The following is an 18,489-nucleotide window of genomic DNA, read 5'->3' as shown; positions in this document are numbered from 1 at the left end:
AAAAAAATTCACAAATTTCTAACTAGCTTACAGTCTATCAGACTGAATCCCCTATGACTGAAAAATTTGGGCCTTCTGGAAACCATTATAAGAAGCTTTTGTTGCAGCACACCGACAGGGTGGAAATGCTATGCACACTAAAACATCAAATGGTGTTATTAATCCAAATATCTTACCACAGTGGCTATTTCTTTTGGAAGAGAGTGGGTAAATCCAAGATTTCACTTGGCCTGAAATAGCAGGTACTCAAGAAAAGTGATTATTACTCCCATCGGCTCAGTCTACAACAAGTATTTATTACACGGTCAATATATGCTTGTCACAGGTGCTGGCTGTTAAAGTAAATTATATTAAATGAGACGGAAAATGGCTGCTGTCCTCATGGAGCTTAAGTGCAGTGAAAAAGAGAAAATGATATAATTACACAAATAAGAATGGAAATCTAACTTTGATGAGTGCTATGAAGTAAAGTGCTGAGTGCTCTGGGAACGTTTGGTGGGGCATCACGTCTCATCTGAGGAAGTGACATCTAAGCTGAAATCTGAAGGCTCAGACTAGGGAAAATGGCATTTCAGGTGGTGAGACTAGCATGAGCAAAGGCCCTGTGGTAGGAAAAGGGATACACTAACCTACTGAATGAGAGCCAGTGGGTCACTGATTTGATGCGTGCAGGGATGTTTGAGTTCTGATGATGGGAGATAATATCTTTGCAAACTTTACCAGCAATCAGAACCTCTTTAGCAGTTCCACAATGCCACACCTCCTCACAGAGAGCTTCCAGTCAGCTCTAGGGACGTCATAGCATCGCCATTCCTGAAGGAAAGCTTGACACTGGTTAACACCCTCTAGCTGTGACTCGGGCTCAGAATGTGGATGAGGCCTGCCAAAATGCACACAGCTAGTTAGTTAGAGGCAGAGTGGGAATTGCAAACAAGATCCTTTGACCTTGAGTTCAAAATCTTTCCCATGGCATCCTCATTACCCCTCATCTTAAGAAGAATTTTTCTTCTGAAGTCTTTCACTCCCGAGCCCTTTAGAGTTTGCCAACCAAGAGTGGCTTCTTTCCTGCCCCTCGGCACCATCAGAGTCTGCAAGTGGTGCTATTGCTTCACCGCCTGAGATGTTTCCCTTCACACTTGTCCGCAGGACCCCTGCACCTACAGGGGAGTTTGTGAGCATCTCCAATGGGAGCCTTAAAAAGGGAACCATCCTTAGTTTCTGGACATCTTCCTGTCCAGCATTTGAAGGCACCATTCATTTTGTCAACAGTAACAGTAATCGGAGTTATCTTAACCTGCCTGCTTTGAAATTCACCCACTGCTTCACCATCCTCTGTGCCTCTGTTCTCATTGGAGCCAGTGTCAGCTTTCGTCCTCACTTTGGTGCCCTGAGTCACCCAACCCAATAGCTGTTACACAGTACCTTAGGATAGACCTTTACCTTTCACTATTGCAGAATACATGGCAGAAAACCCCACAGACACTCAGGCCTGGGTCACTTGGGGAAACTGTGTATCAGATTTTTTTTTCTTTTTTTTTTTTTAATGAACACAGGAAAGGACAGGAATTCCCATCATGGCATAACAGAAACGAATCCAACTAGGAACCATGAGGTTATGGGTTCTATCCCTGGCCTCACTCAGTGGGTTAAGGGTCTGGCATTGCCATGAGCTGTGGTGTAGGTCGCAGATGCTGTTTGGATCTGGTGTTGATGTGGTTGTGGTGTAGTCTGGCAGCTGTAGCTCCAATTGGACCTCCTAACCTGGGAACCTTCGTATGGGCCCTAAAAAGCAAAAAAAGAAAAAAGAAAGAAAGAAAGAAAGAACAATCACCTGCAAGGAAACCTTGGTACCTATTGTTACCTTTGGTGGAGACTGATGGGGGGGCCACTGCAGTCTCCTGATCGTTAAGGTCTACCTGCCAAAGTTTCTTAGGAATATGCGTCACTTTGTGATAGGCTGGTTTTCCTTTCCAGTGAAATAATAATTTGGGAGAGTATGAGATGAAGAGAATAAATCAACACCAGATTGTAACACTTTCGGAAGTGTCCCACTAGTTCATTAAGCCATGTTTAAGAGCTTAAGAACTGCCCAGGAAAGAAGCACCCCTGTATTGGAGCATTTTTTTATTTGGGAAGTCAACAAGGATGCCAGCTTTCTTGTCAAGTAGTGAAAAGCCCCAAGAGCAAGATTGGTTTCTAATCTTCAAGGTGATTATGTAGATGCTGTGGAAATGAGAAGAACACTTCTCTAAAATAGTGCTTTTGAATGGTTCTTTTAGCAATCAATCAATATTGCCACACTGGGTCTGAAGAGGCAGAGCCTTAGTAGAATATAAACCTTTGGGTGGAGGTCAGAGTAGCAGCTTATTGTCACCAACACATTCTTAATCAACTGTTAACTAAGAATCAATTCTAGACTTAGGATCAAATTGCCTTTCAACTACCAAAATAACAAGTTGGTGCCCATATAACAGGCTTCTTACTGAAAAGAGAGAATACCTCTTGGCAGGGCTAAGTTTGTTTTCCAAGATGGGACAGAACTCTGAACATGAACAGTTATTAAGGACTGAGGTACATCCTCATTTTGAGGAATTTTGGAATCATCCCTGTGGGAGAGTTGGATGAGGCTCCTCTTGCAGTAACATGAATACCTCAGAGGTTAATTAACCTGAATTATTGTAATACATCTTAGGGTAAGGCAGCAAAGATCTGTACTGGAAAGGAAACTGACTGAGCGTATTTACAATGATAGATGGTTAGTGGCCACACAGAGAAACCCGGTCTGGGAACTGACTGCATGTCAGACCCTGGGATACCTAGCAGGAGGGCACCCTCAGCCAGAAATGTCCAGCAGAGTCCTCTGATGACTCAGAGAGGCTTCTCAGGGCTGACATTTCTGCTATTCTCATTTATTTTCTTCATCCTCAGTATCCCTCACTCTCCTCCCCATACTTTTCACCTTCGGGAAAGATTTAGAAGTTGCTGGTTTTCTATAGATGATTGCAAATATAAAATTGCCTCCCCCCGAAATGCTATATTGAAAAGGAACTTTTAAAGGACTTCATAGGACAGTCATTCTTTCATGAATGGCATTTACTCTTTTGAGCTCCGTGATAGCTCCCAGAGTCTAGCATAAAAGAAAATGATCCCCTGCATGGTGAGACCTGAAAATTCTCTGTTCTCACAGAGGAGAGGAATGATTGAGCATCTGCACCAGGTGCTCCAGGGTCAGAGCAGAGACAACTTGGGAGGGTCTAGTCCACTTACTGCCTTTGGGCTCAAAAGCATTCCTTCAAAATTGGCACAACATTGTGAATCAACTCTAATAAAGCATTTCTTGGAGTTCCCGAGGTGGCTCAGCAGAAATGAATCTGACAAGCATCCATGAGGACACAGGTTCGATCCCTGGCCTTTCTCTGGGGGTTAAGGATCCTGTGTTACCATGAGTTTTGATGCAGATTGCAGATGGACTCAGATCTGGCATTGCTGTGGCTGTGGTGTGGGCTGGCGGCTACAGCTCTGATTCGACCCCTAGCCTGAGAACCTCCATAGGCAGCATGGGTGGCCCTAAAAAGAAAAAAAAAAAAAAAATTTTAATAAAATAAAATTAAAATTAAAATTAAAAATTTAAAAATTTAAAAAGCATTTCTTCAAGCCAGTGAGATTTTTCATGTTTTTGTAACAACTCTACAAAAATAAAATGGCAAAGAAAACAAACCCCTGTCATGATAGGATTTTCTGGTTTATTTATTCATTTATTTTTACTGTTGTGGCTTTTCTCATTGTATGTTGTATGTTGGTATGTTGTATGTTGGTATGTTGTTTTCATTTTTTTCTTGGCCAAGCCCGGAAAAAACCAGTAAGTCATCTCAAGAAAATAGTAAAGTCCACCACTGAATACTTCTTCCATATCTTTCTAGTCTCTCCTGTCACCCAAATATCCAACTTCACCAGCTTCTTACCATAGTGCAGTCAGGCCTGGTGTGATTTACCTTTTTTCTGTAGTTCTGTCTACCTGAAGGCTCTCTCTGCCTGTCTCTGACCTGCTGAATTTTCTTTCCCCTGGATCCCTGCTGATTTGCCATTTCCTCTTCCTTATAGTTGGGAAGAATCTATTTTTATTTATTTTATTTTTTTCTTTTTAGGGCCGCACCTGCAGCATATGGAAGTTCCCAGGCTAGGGGTCAAATTGGAGCTGTAGCTGCCAGCCTACGCCATAGCCACAGCCATGCAGGATCTGAGCCACATCTGTGACGTTCACTGCAGCTTGTGGCAACACTGGATCCTTAGTTAACCCACTGAGTGAGGCCAGGGATCGAACCCCTGTCATCATGGATACTAGTTGGGATCTTAACCTGCTGAGCCACAATGGGAACTCCAAGAATCTATTTTTTGATATTGCTTTAATTTACATTTCTATAACTACTAGTGGGATGAAACATTTTCCTTTCTACTTGTGATCTTTTTTCTGTAATATACTTGTTCATGTTGTTTGCAAAATTTGCTATTAAAAATTTGTCTACTGTAATACTTATAAAGTTTCTTTTTCGTTACTGATCCTCTCCCTGCTATGAAAGTTGCAGTTATCCAGTTATCTTTGAGATTTTGGTTCACCTTTCATTTTTGTTTACAGTGGTTTTGAAGTGCATTTATTTTTTTATTGTCATTTTTAAACTGCATGGCTTCTGCCACAAGCCTCATTTACCATCATCTTGCTTATTTAATAATCACTGATCACGTTATAAACATTCACTTATGTTATTGTTTATTAAATAAGTTTTAGTTTTGTTTACTTTTGTTTGCTTTGTTTTGCTTTTTACTGAAGATTCTATAGAGTAATGGAGTTTGGCTGGACGAATTACTTTCTCTTCTCCTCTGCTTCCTCATTCATGCTTAATAATGGTGTCTACCATGAAGTTTAAGCATTAAATTCATTTGTAAGAAATTCAGCCCAGTGTTTGACACCTAACGATGAACAAATCCTTAATTCTCTTTATACAATGAAATTCCGCTTGAATCAAAGAAGGAAGTCGGCAATAAAAGCAAAGCAGTCTGATGTATTTGAAACCATCTTAAATAAATAGGCCCAAAGTCAGAAAACTTCAAAGACAAGATTATCTTTCTCATCCTGTAGTTTCTAAAAACACAGATGAAAACTCTCCAAGAAGAAACAATACCCAACTTGAACAAATAAATATCAGGTAGTAAGGGACAATGAAAGTTATTTTTTCCTTTAGATTTTCTTCTACTGTAAATAGAGATATGCTGGATGCGTAGTGTATGTTGTATGACTGAACATTCTCTGACACCTCCATTGGACCCCAGTAAGCCTGAGGGGAGTTTGGAAGATAATCACGCTGTTAATGATCTTTTTCTTCTACCCGTAAATAATGTAATTTCCATGTAATACTATAATGAAACAAAATATAAGAGGAGAGGTAATGCTGTACTGTATATGAGGATGCAGCTCAGCAGGAACAGGCTTCATGAAAACTAGATGTGGGAGTTCCCTGGTGGCTCAGCAGGTTAAGGATCCAGCATTGTCACTGCAGTGGCTCAAGTTCAATCCCTGGCCTGGGAATTTCCACATGCTGTGGGTACAGCCAAAAAAAACAAAAAAAAAAAACAAAAAAAAAACAACCACCCCACAATTTGGATGTGAGCTAAACAGACCCCAAAAATGATGTTTTTGTATTTTAATCTCTTCTGTCTTATCAGATGGCACAAAATGGAAAATAAATATATCCTTGATTTATTTTGGTATACAGTGGTCCCTAAGTGTCCAAAAGGGATTGATTCCAAGACCCACTGGGGAAACCAGAATCTGCAGATGCTTAAGTCCCATAGTCTGTCCTCTGTATCAACAAGTTCCACATCCATGTAGTATTTTGTGCTTAGTTAACAACTGAATTTTGTTTCCCCTAATTGGTTTAGTTAGCAATTAAAATTTGTTTCTCCTAAGTGTATTGCTGATTTTAGTTCTGTCTTATTTATTTATTAGGGCCTCACCTGAAGCATATGGAAGTTCCCAGGCTAGGGGTCAAATCGGAGCTGCAATTGCCAGCCTACACCACAGCCACAGCAATGCCAGATCTGAGCCACATCTGTGACCTACACCACAGCTCACGGCAACGCCAGATCCTTAACCCACTGAGCAAGGTCAGGCATCGAACCCATGTTCTCATGGATACTAGTGAGGTTCATTTGTTTTCACTGCACCACAATGGGAACTCCTCTGTTCTGCTTTAATGTTTAAAAAATGTATGAGTCAGCTTTTTGATATCTTGCAAAAATTATGTATTTGTAAATGCATAGAAGTGTGTGTGTATATGCATTGAATTTATTGAATGAGCTCAAATTCACGGGGCATTAAGAAAAGGCAACTTTATTCTTTCTCAGCACATACCTTACAGACCTGTTCTTTGACCCCTTCCCCTCTCCTATCTTAAATCTCAACCATGTCCATAGTTTACCTGGTCTTTTTCTGATAATGAAAGTTAAATCCTGTATAATAATCGCATATCTCTAGTTCATCATCTCAGTGAAAATGCCTCCCTTTCGCTGGGGTCCTGGAAGGCTGCAGTGGGGGTTGAGCACTTTGGCTAACTTCTCCAATATCTGGCTGCACCATCTTATCTATTTGCAAGCTGCTATTTTAAACCCCTCAAAGTCTGGGCATAGGCTGGGAATTTGGGTGAATGTAGGAGAAGAGAAGACAGCTAAGGGAGAGAAAAGTCTTACTTGGCTGAAGCAGTTGTACCGGAGCGGACGCTCTTTGCATATAGTACACCCTTGGGATGACAAGTTCTTTCTTGGACTCCTCTTGTGTGTTCTTCAGGGCTCTCTCCTCTGTAACCCACCATGACTACTGCTAGGATTGCTCACCTACAGCTCCCTTCCTCTAACTACTGATGACAAGCACCTTGATTTCTAAAGGTTTATCTCCTCTTTGGAATCACCTTGGCTACAGACTTTTTCAAGATGATACAATCCAGCTTTATTCCATTTGGCCCATAAGGAACTCACAGTTCTTGTCTCTTGCTAACAAGAGGACATGTGTTAAACTTTCAAATTATACTCTTAAAGCCCCACGTCTTGACTTGAAGACCCCTCCTCCATTCCATCATGGGAGAGATATATGTCCTACTAACCATTCCAGAAAAATAATCAACCCAGTAGTTCCCCTCGTGGCTCAGTGGTAATGAACCCAACAGGTATCCATGAGGACGTAGGTTCAATCCCTGGCCTCACTCAGTGAGCTAAGGATCCAGCATTGCCATGAGCTGTGATGTAGGTTTGCAGACACAGCTTGGATCCCTCATTGCTGGGGCTGTGGCTCTGGCCAGCAGCTACAGCTCTGATTCAACCCCTAGTCTGGGAACTTCCATATGCAGAAAGTCTGGCCCTAAAAAGTAAAAAGAAAAAAAAAATAGTCAACCCAGTATTCTTTCAACTATAATGAATTTTTTGTTTTCTCTTTTATAGCCTAGAGGGGAGTAAACTAGTACTGCAGAGGATTTCACAATTTCTTAGCCCATTCTGTATAGACAGTCTAACACCTTCAAAGAGGAGCAGGATGTGGAGATGATTAACAACTATTGTATTTATTCTCAAATTTGAGGGCCTTAGCTGCAACTCTGAGTCAGCAAGAAAAGTCCCATCTTAACATACTGTTATAAATATGTCATGTGCTCCTACTGGTAGTTCTTCAATATATTATCATTTAAATAATTTTCCTTGACAAAACAAATTTGAAAAACACTGCTCTGGAGTTTTGCTTTTAAGTATGATGTAAGCTACTAGTTTTGAGATAACTTTTTAATCATATTGAGGGAATATTCCATATGCAATTTATTTAAAATTTTTTCAGAAATGGATATTGAATTTTGTTAAATGCCTTTGACATCTGTCAAGATGAACATAATGTTTGTCTCCTTTGACCTATTGATGCGATCAATGATGTTTTTAGATTTACCATTATTGAATCATTCATGGTTTCCTAGATCATTATTTTTTTAATATAATGCTAGATTAGATTTGCTAGTGTTTTATTTGTTTTGTATCTTATTCATGAGTTTGGTCAAAAATTTTTGTGCCATCTTTGTCAAGTTTCAAAATATGCTAACTTTTTAAAAAATGCAAAACATTCCATATATTTTTCAAGTCATAGTCCTTTAAAAATACTTTTTATTAAGGCATAATGTATTTCTAGAAAAGTACACATATCAATTTTCAAAAAGGAACCACACCTGAGTTACCAACACCCAGATGAAGAAACACTAATGTCAGCCCTCCAGAATCCCCCCTCATTTTCTCTTTTCTAAGGTAAACTTACAGAGCAAGGATAACTCTCTTTCCCTTCCATCTAAGTCACTGTCTTGACTGAGCATAGATTAATTTTATCTAAATAGACTCAGATGCATTCTTTTTGTTCTTTAACTCACTATTACACTTGTGAGATTCAGTCACATTATTGTGTGTGGTTGTATACAATTCATTCCCATTGACATTTAATATTCCATTGTATACACATACTGAAGAATGCTTATCATGCTTATCTAGGATCTGGAGAGGGCCACTGGCCTGGGGCTCGGGCAGTGCTGATGGAAGGTGAGGCCCAGGTGGTTGAGTGATGGTACTACGGCCACCATGGGGAACAAGCAGACAACTACCCAGACTGAACCTTCTTCAGTAAGAAGTACATCCTCAAGCTGCACATGCGATTCTATGAACTGGTCCCCAACCTCCTCCCAGTGGACCACAGTGTCCATGTGCCCATGAGCCTCATCATCCAGATGCTGGAGCTCTGGGAGAATCCCTTCAAGGAAAGGATTGTGGAGGCTCCCTCTGAGGATGGGGAGGGGAATCTCACCTTCAGTGATTTTGTGGGCATGTTTTTCATGCTCTATGAGTCAGCTCTCCGCAAACTATGCCTGAAGAGCTATGACTTCAACACTGACAATTTCATCTGCACGGAGGACCTGGAACTGACACTAGCCTGGCTCACCAAGTTGGAGCTGGAGGTGGTGCTTGTGTGTGACAAGGTCATCGAGGAGGCCAACATGTCATGGGTATACTCAGGAGTAGAACTGCTGGATCATAGGGAATGCATAAAGATTGTTTGCCATTTTCTTTTTGTTTTGTAGAGGTTTTTATATATTCAGAATGCAAAATAAAAAAATGGGGAAAAAAAGCTATATAATGCAAACAGCAACCACAAGAAAGCCAGAATGGCTATACCAATACAGACAAAATAGACTTTAAAACAAAACTTGTTACTAGAGACAAAAAAAGAATATTTTATAATTATAAAAGGGTCAATTCAGAAGGAAGCTATAACAATTATAAGTACATGTTCACCTAACATCAGAGCCCCAAAATATAAGAAGCAAAAACTGACAGAATTTCAAGGAGAAATAATTCAAAAGTAATAATTGGAGACTTCTCTATCTAATTTTTAGTAATAGAACAACTAGAAAGATCAACAAGAACAATAATACTTTAACATAGGAGAAAGTCTTCATTTCCTGAGACTAGGAGCGATGTCTTCTTACATATGACACCAAAAGCACAGTGACAAAACAAAAATTAGGTAAATTAGATTTTATAAAAATTAAAATTTTGTGCTTCAGTGGAGACCATTTAGAAAGTGAAAAGACAATCCACAGAATGGGAGAAAATATTTGTAAATCCTGATAAGGGATTTGTATCTAGAATACATAAAAGATCCTTACAACTCATTAATAAAAAGTGACCCAATTTAAAAATTAGCAATGGATATGAACAGACATTTCTTCAAAGAAGATAAACAAATGGCCAATAAGCTCATGAAAGATTAGTCATTAAGGAAATACAAATCAAAGCCACTGTGAGATAACACTTCACACCCACTTGGATAGCTATAATCAAAAAGACAGATAGTAACAAGTGTTGACAAGGATGTGGAGAAACTGAAATCCCTTGTATATAGCTAAACATGATGAAAAATGATGCAGTCACTTTGGAAAGCAGTCTGACAGCTCCTCAAAATATTAAATATGAATTACCAGCAATTCCACTCCTACTTACACACCCAAGACAAATGAAAACATATGTGGATATAATTCCATTGTAAAAAGGAATACAAAATGAAAGGGAATAAAATGAAAAGACATGAGGTGCTGATATATGCATGCTACATCATGGATGAAGCTTGAATACATTATGCCCAGTAGGAAAAAAATCAGTTAACAAAGCCCATATATTGTATGGTTCTATTTATATGAATTATCCAGATCAGGCAAATCCATAGAGACAGAAAGTAAATTGGTAGTTGCCTGGGGATGGGAGATTTGGGGGATGGGGTATGGGGATTGATTGCCGTTTGGTATAAGATCTATCTTATGGGTAATGAAATATTCTGAGGTTGATTGTGGTGATGCTTACACAACTCTGAATACACTAAAAATCATTGAACTGTACACTCTAACTGGATAACTTTGGCAATGTGTGGATTATATTTCAAAAAATCTATTTTAAAAACAAAGAATTTCAATCACCAATCATTTCTGCTTACATTCTATCAAAGGATAAGTGTTCCTTAGTATTTCCCACAGTGCTCAGGATACACTGCTAAGTGGTAAATAAATGCTAATCACTGGAGCAAAAACTTCAGTCAGACTCACTGACTGACCAGACAAGATGCTTTCAGATCTCTGCAGCACACACAGACTTTGACCATCTTACACAGACTTAGACCATCTGATCTGATGAAGAACAGAACCCTTTCCTTGGTTGGATGAGAAGGGGAAGCACCCCAACAGCAAGACAACCAAGCTACAAGCTGGCGAGCTATCTGCATGCCTGATAAGGACCATCTGATGCAATGAGGCCATTCTCTCCACAAAGTCACAATATTTATCTTAACACCAGTGAGTATTGAGTGTGTGTATATATCTATATAGTGATAAAACATTGCTCTAATATGTACACAGGGTCTGAACAAAATCAATTCATCAGGGTAATGATGCCGGCCTATGTATGAGAGAAGTTGTTTACATAGTGGGTTGATAGAGTACTGTGATATAAGCCATGGAGATGCACCGTCTAATGCTCATAATGCATGATATATATTTCACAATGTGGGCATGACATAAATAATTAAGAGCATGGACTAGAGGTAGCCCTGATATGAGTAGGAGAGATAGTATGCAAGAATATCTGCTCAGATATTCTACTCTTAATGGACAGGTAGAAATTCACAGCTTGGCCACACATTTTAGGGACATTCTTTATCAAGCATCACCTCGTGCAATGCCTGGTTTTCCTACTCGGGGACCACTGTTCTTACAGATACAATTTCAAAGGATTTTTTTTTCTTGTAAGTTGAAAAAAAAATCTTGCTACTGTCTATTTGTAGGAAAGTCCAAGTGGAGAGAAAGTGCCCTGTGAAATAGCAGAGTAAAAGCAACGCTTTGAACTGCTTTGATGCCAGCATTTTTCTCAGAGATATCCTATTCAGGAAGCTTAATTGGCAAGACATTGACTAGTCTATATGCAATTCATCTCTCCACCATTACTCAGTGCTTCCCCAGGCACCCTTGTTGTCTACCTAGGGAAGAGCCCTCTACTGATACTTAGTGCATGTCCCCAGGGGCTCTTCTTTCCCTAATACATATGTATTAATTCCCATTAACCTCATTTAGTGTAAGGAACTATGTGGGCACGAAGAGGCCAGATGGAGTGAGTGTCTGTTACGGTACATGAGTAACTCTTCCCATTATCATTCAGCTTTTACTTACGCCATGAATGCACAGTGCAAGTAACTCATTTTCAAGGACGGTTTCGTTTTCCTCCAGGACCCCTGGCAAGACATGAACTCCCTCATCCCCTTTCCTAGAGCTAGAAATTACCATAGCTGTGAAAGACATGGAAAAAAAAGAACCTTTCCAAATGAAGGCAGACATTTGCAGACAGAAAGTGCCCTGGAGGAGCACTTGTGAAAGTGCAGTTGCTAGCATTGGCCCGAGAGTTTCTCTCACAGAGGCCAGGCCCATGAATCACGTCTGCTCCCTGTCAGTCAACACCCTAGAGACTGGGCAGTCCCCAACCCCTCCCCCACCCACTCAGACCTCGGTGGAAACTGAAAGAAAACCAACTAGGTATTTATAAATCTCTCTGAAGTCCTGTGATTCGCCGGTGGAATCCATCCACTTCTCGAGCCTTTGAAGAGTAATGAAGAGGAGTCAGCTGATGGCCAGCTTGGAGGCTGACACAGAGGATTACCGGGACTGCCGACCTTGCCTCGCCTTGAGTTTTCTTCAGTCCCCAGGAATCAGAGTTCTGAAACTCTAGAATTTATGGTGAGAACATCGGTCCTTTATTTAAGACAGGGCAAGGAGTTGCCGTCATGGCTCAGTGGTTAACGAATCCGACCACGAACCATGAGGTTGCGGGTTCAATCCCTGGCCTTGCTCAGTGGGTTAAAGATCCGGCGTTGCCCTGCGCTGTGGTGTAGGCCACGGACATAGCTCGGATCCCCTGTTGCTGTGGCTCTGACCTAGGCCAGTGGCTACAGCTCCGATGAGACCTCTAGCCTGGAAACCTCCATATGTATGCCTCCTAGAAAAGGCAAACACACACACACACACACACACACACACACACACAAAGAAGACAGGGCGAGAAGGATTCTATCCAAAACTGGAAGGACCTTCCATGTTCTGAAGGGTTTGCTCTTTGGTAGAATCATTATTTCCAGCTTCTGTAAAAAGTCATATCATTGTCCTTTGAAAAGGAAAAAACAAAAAACAAAAGAAACCTAATTTTAATTTAAACAATGAAGCTGAGAGCTTTAAAGTATATTTTAAAGTATTAAGAAATCAGAGAGCGAGCAGCCAGTTGAATCCAATGGTGCTGAGAGCTGAGGGAAATGTGTGAAGTTTGTGTGAAGGATTTCTTCCACCCATTAAGTGGGAGAATCAGGATGAAACCCTAAGCATGGCTTGATGGGTCCATTCCAGTTGGGGCTTCCTCGACCAGGACAATGGAGAGACAAGGAAAAGGGATTTGAAGGTGTTTTAAGAATGAATCTATCAAACCAGAAAAAGAAGGCTGTGAGGACCTGAGGGCCCAATGGGTAATGAAAAGTTAGGCTATTAGTGAATTGGCCACCCATAGATGCATTTAATATTCACAATAATCTCACAGGGTAACTGGGGTTTAGAGAGATTAATCAACTCACCCAAAGTGACGGAACTAACAAGATGCAGATAAGAGGTTTAATGTGCTTTGCTTGACTCTACACCTAACACTTTAGCCACCGCTGCACACTTTCTATAGTCACTGTCACAAGCTTCCATTCTGCAACTCTGACCCTCTGTGGATGGAGGCAGCAGAGGAGACCCCAGGCCTGGACAGGGTCAAACTGACCCACTAAGAGGCTTTGTGTCCCTTTGGAATGTCCTGATCCTACTGTGGGCTGTGATCCTCTCACTCTGAGCATCAAGTCCACAGGATAATTCATAAGGTCCGCATTTTATTTCGAACTTTTGTCTTTCAGCATCATGTACCCTCAATCTTTTTTAACAATTATTTTAACAATAGTCCTAAAACTGTAAATATAAATATATATTTTTGGGTTTATAACCATGTACTCGAAATCCCACAATATATTCCAGTTTTTAAAAAAAGCAAAGCAGGAGTTTCAGTTGTGGTGCAGTGGAAACGAATCTGACTAGTAACCATGAGGTTGCAGGTTCAATCCCTGGCCCCATTCAGTGGGTTAAGGATCAGGTGTTGCCGTGGTGTAGGTCATAGATGCGCCCTGATCTGGCATTGCTGTGGCTGTGGTGTGGGCCTGTGGCTACAGCTCTGATTCGACCCCTAGCCTGGGAACCTCCATATGCCACGGGTACAGCCGTAAAAAGCAAGAAAAAAATTTTTTTAAATAATAAAATTAAAAAAAAAAAGCAAAGATCTTTGAAGAAATCAGTCCAGAATCCCTGTGTTTGCATAAATCCTTCCCACTTGCTTGAATGACTATAAATTATCAAGTTATTTAACATCTTCATCTATGTGTGTGCTTTCCAGTTAACAATAATATAGTGGCTCAGTTATTTAACTAATCTTAGATCATTTCAATGACAACATTGTGTTACTTTTCCATCGCTTTGGCTATTTAAAGTAAGGTTTGCAATGACTTTTTTTGTGCAGTTACATTCTTTTTAGTCTGAGATCCCTCCAGGGGAAAGTGTTATAGGATAACAACCCTGACTCTCGGTGTATTTATAATGCTCATAGAATCTCAGACTTAGAACCAAATCAGAAATCCAGGAGTTCCCGTTGTAGCTTGGTGGGTTAAGAACACAACACAGTGTCTGTGAGGATGTGGGTTTGATCCCTGGCCTCACTCAGTGGGTTAAGGATCTGGCATGGCCTCAAGCTGTGGTGTAGGTCGCAGATGTGGCTCGGATCTGGTGTTGCTGTAGCTGTGGTGTAGGCCAGCAGCTGCTGCTCCAATTTGACCCTGGCCTGGGAACCTCCATATGCTGCAGGTGTGGCAGTTAAAAAAAAAAGTCCAATTGGTGCCACGCCTGGTGCTGAAAACCTCTGTGCCAACTCCCTGACCAGCAGTCCCCAGGTCCTTTAAGTCAGTTCCAGCAACTACTGCAGAGGGTGTTCCAACGTTTAACTGCTCTGATTACAGCTCCCAGGGAGGAAACAAGCCTCCAGGATGAAGCACATGTGGTCTCCCTAAAACCGTGTCCTACGGCAGGTCACTTCAGGAAGCAGCTATACCTAAACAATTAACTGAAAATATCATATTACATTCTCTTTCTCTGCTCCTAAATTTCTCCCTCTAATTTTTTTCTTAACTGAAAGCTAATATCAGATGCAGGGGAATTTTTCTTCTCTCTCTCTCTCTCTTTTTTTTTTTTTTTTTTTTTTTTTGCTTTTTAGGGCTGCACCTGAAGCATATGGAGGTTCCCAGACTAGGGGGCGAATCGGAGCTGCAGCTGCTGGCCTACACTACAGCCACGGCAATGTAGGATCCGAGGCACATCTTCGACTTACCCCACAGCTCACAGCAATGCCAGATCCTTAACCCACCAAGCAAGGCCAGGGGTTGAACCGGCGTCCCCATGGATCCTAGTCAGGTTCGTTACCACTGCAGGGGATCTTTCTTGCTGGCCCCCGAGGCCATGGATAGGATGTGTGCTCTGGAGGCCAATGTCCCCAGCAACGCTGGATTCCCCCCCGTTTGTTCTTTATCTTTACTTACTGCATGCTTTTCTGCCATGGACTTTTTTATTATTCTAAATTGTGAGTGAGATAATAGTTGGTTTCTCAAAGTGCAAAGGCTAAGCCTGCTGATAAACTTCAGCCGCTACCAGGGGATAAACACCACCCAAAATGCCAAAGCAATCATGACCTCACTTCCTGCATGGCACACTGAAGGCTTCACCAGAAACTCTGAAAACCCAGCAGGCAGGCGAGGCTCAGGCCTGGGCCGAAGGCAGCGATCTGTGAGTCATCCCAGAGGTGCTTTGGCCAGGCTGATTCTTTTAAAGAAGAAATACATGGAGAGGTCTTTGACTCGGTTTCCGCTCTCACTGCTTCTGCCTGGGGACTTTAACATCAATTCTTTCCTCCTACCAGTGAAACTTACCTGTGGGCTTTTTCAAAAAGCCAGGGCCAAACATTGAACAATCTAGACATTCATTTCCTCCCCAGCTGATAGGATTTTTGGGTGTGGTGTAAAAACCTCCGTTTGCAGCACAGTGTAGCCAGAAGAGCACACATTTAATAATCCTGATGGGCACCTTCTAAGATGAGGATGCAAGGCTTCCTGAAAGCATAGGCTTGGGAGCTTTGGAAGGTCTCGAAATGAATAGTAACCTTTGTGTGGTTCTTGAAGTTCTAATGGTCCTGAAACAAATAAAACTGTCAGAGCTCAATGGGGGCTTTGAGCAGTGTTGGGGAAGGGAGAAAGGATTCACACCTTCTCCTGAATTTCCAACATGGGTGAAGAAGGATGCTGCTGCTACCTTCTTACCCAAGGTGGGACCCTGAGCTTGGCCCTCAGATCCTCTCTCTCCTTCACCTCTCCATCTAACCAAGGAGCCCAACCACAGGAGCTATTTGTACAACAGCTTCAGACCTCTGGCAGAGGCAAGGTCATCCAGAGCACTGGTTGTGAGGTTGCTCCCTGCAGCCAGGCTGATCTGGTAGAGTCCTAACCTTTCCTTTTCTAGCTGTGTCAACGTGGACAAGGGACCTACCCACTAGGCTTCATTCTCCTCATTTGCAAGAGAGGATAATAACATATCTGACTCAGAGTGTTGTTGTAGTGAATTATGAGATCATACACATCATGCAGTGTCTGGCACACAGTAAGTGCTCAATAAATGCTAGCTGTTGATATGATAGTGTTGGCGGTGCTTTATAATGCTATACCAAACATGGAAAATCCCAAAATTCTTCTTTGGTTGTAAGAGAGGAAGACTGTATACCTTGGGTAAAAATGGCAGTGTTATTAGGATTACTGTACAGGCTGTAATTTGGAGGACCATGGGAACTGAAGGCTGAATGAATACGCAGAAGGGAGCTTAGAGAATTCATGAAAGGTGGGGATAGTGCTGGTCAAAGTGAGAAACTGGATAGGTGAGGAACAGAGAAGTGGCCAGCAGTGGCAGCTGGGTTGAATTCTTGTGCCTTTTGGGGGTGGGCTTACGAATGGAGGGGGCTACTGCACTACTGTCCTGTCTGAGCAAGTAGAGGGATGGGAGGGGAGGTGGCCCCAAGATGGTCTTCCAGGCTGCCTCCAAGCCCAGCTCAGTTTGAGGAGTCCTGGAAATCTGTAATTCTAAACACTGATGCCAGTTCCCAAGAGGTTTCATGGTTACCAGAGAGATGAATGGGCTTTGAAGACTGAATTCACTGGGAATTCTCAGTGTCTGCCAGCACTCGCTTGGTGTTGACATCCCAAATTTCAGCTCCATATTGTAAATTTCCCCACATATTAACATTTCTGAAATTGGGATGTGTCTTCTTGTGATTGTTTTCTTTCTTCCCCAAATGCTGTGTATTAAATCTGTAGTGGAGCGTTCCCATCGTGGCTTGGTGGTTAACAAATCTGACTAGTATCCATGAGAATGTGGGTTTGATCTTTGGCCTTGCTCAGTGGATTAAGGACATGGTGTTGCTGTGAGCTGTGGTGTAGGTCACAGAAGTGGTTCGGATCCCGAGTTGCTGTGGCTGTGGTGTAGGCCGGCAGCTGCAGCTCTGATTCGGAACTTCCATATGCCATGGGTGCGGCCCTAAAAAGACAAAAGACAAGAAAATTTTTAAATTAAAAAAAAAAAAAATCCGTAATGCTACCATTGAAGGCATCATAGATTCAAGGAGACAAAATATGTCACAATGGTATTAATTAAATGAGATAACGTTAGTTAAATTTCTTCTATAACTTGGTAATATTTCACCTATAAATCACAATATTCTGAGGGATATTTAGGAAAAATAAATATTCTGACCAGAAATACTCAACACAGTTAATTACCTAGGAGAATTCATGTTCAAATCAATTGACTGGGGGATTATGCACAGTTAAGAAATCGGCTCATTGGAGGTGATTATAGCTGAGACTCCAAGTGCCTGGCCAGCTAGGGTGAATGTCTTCCTACTCCCACCCCAGGGCTGCCTTTCCAGTAAGTCCTTCTGAATATCTGCAAGTTTAATGCAGAAAAGCTTTCCTCATTCATCCTGAAGCCTTGACAAATGTGCCTTTGCTTCCTGGGGCTTCCAAAAGAAAAAGGTTAAATGAAATCTGAATGGAATACAAATAGTTCTTCCTTTCGGGGATTTCATTCTCTGAGAGCTTGTGCCAGAAAATGAACTTCCCTCATGACCGCTAGGGAGACCCCATTGGTGTTTGGTGTTCTAATGGCTGGAGACATCCCTCAGGTTCCCTCTATCAATTCATGTGATTGCATATATATTTAATCAGTTTCCACCATGTTCCTGGAAAGGCATTTAGCTGGCTGCCGACAGGCTCCTCCTGCTCCCGTACATCCATGAAATCAGTTGGCAGAGACCTTGATTCTGCCACGGGGGCTCAGTAATCTTCTCCCTGCTTTCTTTACAGGGCAAGCCAAGCTTCCCATCATGTTTTAGCTCATTGTTCTGAGGAGACTTACTGCTTTCTGAAACTTACCTACATGAAAGCACTCATACCCTTTTCATGAATAGGTCAACCAAGTCAAATATCTTTTTTTTTTTTTTTTTTTTTTAAATTCACAGAGGCTAGCATCATTCAGGAAGAAGAAGACCTTGGGTAGAAATGAGTGAAAATAATGAATCCTGGCTGACTCTGCAGATGGGATTGTGGAGCAGCTGAGAGAAGCAGCCCCACTGAGAAGGAAAATCAATTTTCATTAATGATTTTGAGTGTGTCATTGGCCTTGGGTTAATTATTTATTCACATGAGGGTTTAGATTTATCTCATGG

General features: G+C 41.5%; 1 pseudogene; it reads left to right on the top strand.

Annotated features, from left to right (window-relative positions):
* On the top strand, positions 8,634 to 11,309 carry LOC100525929 (annotated as a pseudogene).

Source organism: Sus scrofa, chromosome 6 (assembly GCF_000003025.6).
Source record: "Sus scrofa isolate TJ Tabasco breed Duroc chromosome 6, Sscrofa11.1, whole genome shotgun sequence".
In the NCBI taxonomy this organism is placed as follows: Eukaryota; Metazoa; Chordata; class Mammalia; order Artiodactyla; family Suidae; genus Sus; species Sus scrofa.
The sequence above is the reverse complement of the archived record's forward strand: the minus strand, read 5'-3'. Positions and strand labels throughout refer to the sequence as shown.